Raw genomic sequence first — 6,059 nt, 5'->3', positions numbered from 1 at the left:
TAAAATGTGATTTTTGGTCAAATAATCGTCTTTCGAATGATGAATTCTGAGTAATTTTTGGTCGTCAGTCAGTTTGTACTGAACAAACCGTACACACATTTTTCGTAAGACAAAATGTTCAGTAAAAATGCGGTAAAAGTTTTACAAATTTTAAAACAAAATTGAATATTGGCTCGTTGTTCGAAGCTTATTTTCGCACCGATATGCAAACATACTGACACTTCAAACGTAATAACTTCACTTCCAAACATGAAATGTCATGAAATTCTCACTTGACAAGCGATAAAGATAGCGAATTCTAACGCATCAGTCGGCATATAGATGACGCCACCAGGGGCGCTAGATTCAAATAGTTTACTTTGGAACGGACCTTGTATATCTAAGAATATTCCTTGAAAATTCAATTTGATCGCTTCAGCGGGAGAAATTCGGGTCATTCAACCAATATTTAGGCGGAAAATCTATTTTTTTTATTATTTCCATTATTCCTTAACGATTTGCAAATAGGGGATATTTCATTGTCTTTTTGAATATAACAAATATTCTGAAATAGGGAATGGCGTTTAAAAAATTTTCCTCCCTATCTTATGATTGCAGGGCGTCTACCCGCAGGTATTTGTTGCGTTCAAAACATATTCCAGCAAAAATTTGGTTGAAGGTAAAGAGTAAGAAAGGAAACGGTTTCCGAAGCATGCTGGGAATCGATGCGGGTATTTAACTTAGATTGTAAAATTAGGTGCTTGCTAGAAAACTCATCTGTGTAAATTCAAAATTTGAGCAATGAGACGGGAACTTTCTAACAAATGAGAAAAACATGAGTTTAGAAAGGTTTAATTTAAACGTGATTTATAAAGCGTCTAAGCGGTAAAAAAGTTTTAAACTCAGTTTGAATTCAAAAATTTGAAATGGTTGGCAATTCGGTTGTTATCTCAACAACTCAGCTGGTATTTCATATGCCGAACAAAAGTCCAGGAGATAAAATCGCTGACACCAATACAAATAAAGAGTTGTATAGGCAAGCGAGAGAGCACGCTTTTTACGGTAAGGAGACTTACACATATACACACTTATGCAAACACATAACCGAGTATATTGCCGTATGGCATTTGAAATTTTGGCTCCTCTTTACTGCCTACTCTTTGTTGCTATTGTTGTAACGTAGTATATTGTGAGCCGACCAGCATACGACTAGGTACACGAATATGCTCGCCAACCATCGTTATTGCTGCTACGGCAGCAGCTGGACGCACCCTGAATTTTCTTCGTGATGTAAGTTCTGGGGCAGTCGGTCTTTGCATATTCGCTTGTATTACACACTAACGGCTGGTCGTGCGCTCGAATCAAGTGAAGAAAAAAGTTTCATGGAAAAACTTTGGATTTTACTATGAAAATTGATTTTACAATGCAAAAATATGGAAAATTCTAATTGCAATCAAAGCAACAATATACAAATTAGTTAAATTTTCTACTACGGCAATAAAAAAGTAAAGGAATTTGTGTTAAACTACCCGTTTATATAGCTACATATATGCCTACATATATGCGCTGTGCAAAACCATTGATTTGAAATTTAGTTTAAAAGTGTACTTATGATGAAAACCTGTCGAAAATTTATAATAAAATTGGTGTTATTTTGTGGAAAATGGATTAGTGAGGAGAATTAAAAAAAAAATTGAATACAAGTGACCATTCAATATATATGTATTTTGCGATTCAACAGAAATTTAGTAACTGGCGTATCGAACAAAAATTTATGCAAACCCCATATATTAACTCGCAATCGAAGCCTTGGCAGCTTTTGAGAAAAAAATTAATATGTGTTAATGCAAAATTGAAAAAAAAAAACAATTGGTGCTATTCATGGAAATTGGGCGTGTCTTATGCTGCATTGAAATTAAAAATAAGCGTTTAAATATATTTTTTTCAAGAATTTGTTTTAAAAATAGCACTTTAGCGAACTTACTTATACCTGTGTGTGCGTATGTACCAATAAAATTCTATGTATGTGTTCGTATCCAACGGCACACATACTCGTCTATTTTTGCATACGAATTTGTGTACTCCTTGTTGCCTACTCGGCCAGTCAAGCCAGATTTTTGTTGTTGATTTGATTGAAAGCGCATAACAAAGCTTCGATACTATCTTCATGTGTATATATTTATGCATATACATACATACTTTTAGGCACCCAAATGCGTGTATGTATGTGTATAAGTGATAAAGGACAAATTCGACCATATACCGTTGTAAAATGTGAATACGCTGCAGTGCATTGTCGATCGCTTAGGCAAAGCGTTCCAGATTGAGGCTATATGCACACATACATACTTGTACATACCAATACATATGTGTTCATGCATGTAGTACACGTATATGTGTGTGTAGATATTTTCCAAATCACAAAGGCAGCGTACACCTTTGCCAGACAACCATTTTGCACACACAGACAGTCTGCTGCATACGTATCCACAAGCTGTTCGTTTGGCACAAAAAACGCCTTACACTCAACGGGAGCACAAGCAAATCATAGCTCTCCAAATTCACACTCAGCAGGCACTCATTCGGGTCACAGCAGTTGCTTTTCCACTGTCTCCAGCACATTTAGCAAGTGTTTATTTTCTTGCTTATCGCCTTCTCGCCATTCTTTTGTAGTTGTTGTTGTTGTAGTTTTCGGTTGGGTTTTGTTTGCAGATTTATTGTTTTTTGTGTTTTTGTCTACATCGGCGACGACGTTAAATGCTTTCAGAGGTTCATTCAGGTTTATAGACACACGTACGGGCGCGCACTAATACCAGCGCCCATAAAAGGGAAACGTTCGTTAAACTTGTAGGCCGTATTTTATACACTACTGTGCGTGCGTATGTGCGCATTTAAGTATTTGTATTGCTTTGGTTTCCCGTATGTGTATCAAGGAGCGCTTGCTCTTTCACTTGTACGTGTCAGCAAGCAATCGGCTGCCCTAGCTGACGGCCTCTTTGCATTCGGTAGACACAATTTTGCTCCGGCGTGCAATCAAACTCTCAATTGTTTGGAAGCCAGTCAAAGTGAGAAGTAAAGGAGGAATTTTTCGTTTATTGCCTGCTTTATTTTCAACTGCATTGTTTCGTTCTTACTCAACTTGATTTACCAGTAAAGTTTTGTGGTACGCTTTGTAGCGCACAAACCAAGTTCTGTCAGAAATTGAGCTCAAAAGTTGTCAAATTCCTGGCATTAATTTTTTAAATTCTAATTACTTTTTCAATTTTCTTCAAAACTTGAATTTTTCTATATTTTTGGTATAAGAACCAGCGTTCGAAAAAATTGTAATAAAAACGCCTTTTGAGTTAGTTTGTTTTTAAAACCGGATAATTGATTTTGTTTTTTTCATCTTGGTTTTATGTAAAGCGGTTTTCCTTTTATGAATTATCAAGACCCTAATTTTTGGAATTGAGAAGCACAGTCCTCTCTCGACAAACAAAAACCAAACTCTATAAGTCACTCATAATTCCCGTCCTGCTATATGGTGCAGAGGCTTGGACGATGTCAACAACGGATGAGTCGACGTTGCGAGTTTTCGAGAGAAAAGTTCTGCGAAAGATTTATGGTCCTTTGCGCGTTAGCCACGGCGAATACCGCATTCGATGGAACGATGAGCTGTACGAAATATACGACGACATCGACATATGTAGTTCAGCGAATTAAAAGACAGCGGCTACGCTGGCTAGGTCATGTTTGTCCGGATGGACGAAAACACTCCAGCTCTGAAAGTATTCGACGCAGTACCCGCCGGGGGAAGCAGAGGAAGAGGAAGACCTCCACTCCGTTGGAAGGATCAAGTGGAGAAGGACCTGGCTTCGCTTGGAATATCCAATTGGCGCCACGTAGCGAAAAGAAGAAACGACTGGCGCGCTGTTGTTAACTCGGCTATAATCGCTTAAGCGGTGTCTAGGCCAATTAAGAAGAAGAAGAATTTTTGGAATATTGGTTCTCCGTCCTAATTACATAAATCAAGCTTGATATAATGCACCGTGTCAGAAGTCAGTAAACACGATGGCAAAAATATATGAATTGGGCTTTGAATTGCTTCCACGTACATCGTACATTTCAAATCTGCTCCCAGCGACTATTTCTTGTTCTCAAATCTCAAAATATGCTCACTGTGAAGACATTTTGGTCTAGTGACGAGCGGAGCACTGAAACTGAGATCTATCAAAACAAATTCGACGAGAGCGCTGAGGTCGACTGACATAAACAGCTGGTGTAAACACACTGGTTTGCAGATCGCGCTAATTTTTGGCATAATAGTAAAGGACAGTTGCAACAACCAAGAAAAAAATTTTCCTGTCTTCCATGAAAGCCGGAGATGAGAGGGAGAAATGAAAAATTACCGATATTTTCTGGATAGGGTGTACTTTGTAGTTAATTCCAAAGACAGGACTTAAAAAAAAGAACAAATGTTTTTTTCGGCAAAATCAATCTATTTTATTCAAAATAGTCTCCCTCTGCTTCAATACAGCTTTTTGCACGGTCCAAAAGCATGTCGAGCGAGTGTTTTAGCTCGTTGGCCGCCAGTATGCCGGTGCAAGCCTTTTGAATGCGTCTGCATAACCTTTCTACGTCAAATGTAAAACGCCTTCCTTTCATGGTCAAGTGGTTAATGGTTAAAATGTGATTTTTTGTTCAAATAATCGGCCTTCGACTATTGGATACTGAGCAATTTTTGGTCGTCAGTCAATTTTTGCGGAACAAATCGTGCACACACCTTTCGTAAGCCCAAATGTTTCATCAAAATGCGATAAATCGATGTATTGGAGATTTTCAATTCCATTTCCATGAATTTTAATGATGAATTTGGGTTATTTTTGATAAATTCACGCACAGTTTCGATGGAGTTTCCGGTGATCACGGATTTTGATTGCCCACATGTTGACCGTCATTTAAGTCCTCACGACCACTTTGAAAACGTTGAAACCACTCGTGCACTCTGCTACGGGATAGGCAATCATCGCCATAAACTTGTTTCATCAATTGAAACGTTTCGGTAAAAGTTTTACCAATTTTAAAACAAAATGTAATGTTGGCTCTTTGTTCGAAGCTCATTTTCGTACCGATAACACAAACATACTGACACTTCAAACGTAATAACTTCACTTCCAATGTCATGAAATTCTCACTTGACAAGCGATAAAGATAGCAGATTCTAACGCACCAGTCGGCATATAGATGACGCCACCAGGGACGCTAGATTCAAAAAGTCCTATTTACCTTGGAACGCAGCTTGTATACAGAGTTATGTAAAGACGACGAGTTGAATTCCGAGTGACTATTCCATCGGTTTTTGTATGCGATGACTTGTGTCTAAAATAAAATCTATTTCGCCCAGATATATGATACACATTTTTACAATTATTATGGCCTGAAACAAAGCTACATCATTATGACATCGCAGTATATAAAAGCGTTGTTTCCTGCCCCTAAATAAGTATAATGCATATGCCTCACAAGCAATTAAGACTTTCTGTTTCTCCTCCTACAATGTAAAATCGCGTTATAACCGCACCTATCTCCCCCTATAACTATGCTCAAAACTACTAAAAGTACCATAACTCTCTAAATAAATACGAGAAGCATTAAATTTCATATTTAAGATCGTTCGTAAAGGCTTAATTGGAGCGGTTCTAAACATTGATCAATGGACATGGCAGCATCTGCCTTCAGCTGAAAAGTCATCTACTAATTTCAATCAAACTTGGTGCCTAACATCACTTTAATATTCGTTTGTTATGTTGTGAAAATTGGTGATATCGGAAAACTGTGCCTGTTATATGTGTATGGGTATCACATTTGGAAGTTTCATCTGATTATTTCGCCTAACAATAAGCCACCTTACGGATCAGTGAAGTAATTGGAATGAAATTGTATGCAAATAGAGGCGCGAAGGTATGCCGCCTCGCGTCTTAAAATGATCGGAATTGGACGATAACTTGTCAGTCTCTTTCATAAAAATTATATTAATTTTAGTACTTCTGACTGAAATTTTTCCAAAATTATGGTACAGTCTTTGCGACAGATTTTTCCAA

At 37.6% G+C, this 6,059-nt stretch overlaps 1 protein-coding gene across 2 annotated transcripts in view; it reads left to right on the top strand.

The window, feature by feature from the left end:
* The first annotated feature begins 1,296 nt into the window (after positions 1 to 1,296).
* Positions 1,297 to 6,059, top strand: part of LOC126763138 (gamma-aminobutyric acid receptor subunit beta) — a 106,191-nt gene continuing 101,428 nt past the window's right edge. For both annotated transcript variants that reach the window (XM_050480386.1, XM_050480392.1), the window contains exon 1: positions 1,297 to 1,484. The gene's annotated coding sequence lies outside the window, so the exon portion shown is untranslated. The remainder of the gene's footprint in view (positions 1,485 to 6,059) is intronic.

The sequence above is a fragment of the Bactrocera neohumeralis genome, chromosome 6, assembly GCF_024586455.1.
Source record: "Bactrocera neohumeralis isolate Rockhampton chromosome 6, APGP_CSIRO_Bneo_wtdbg2-racon-allhic-juicebox.fasta_v2, whole genome shotgun sequence".
In the NCBI taxonomy this organism is placed as follows: Eukaryota; Metazoa; Arthropoda; class Insecta; order Diptera; family Tephritidae; genus Bactrocera; species Bactrocera neohumeralis.
This window is presented reverse-complemented; position numbering and strand designations above follow the sequence as displayed.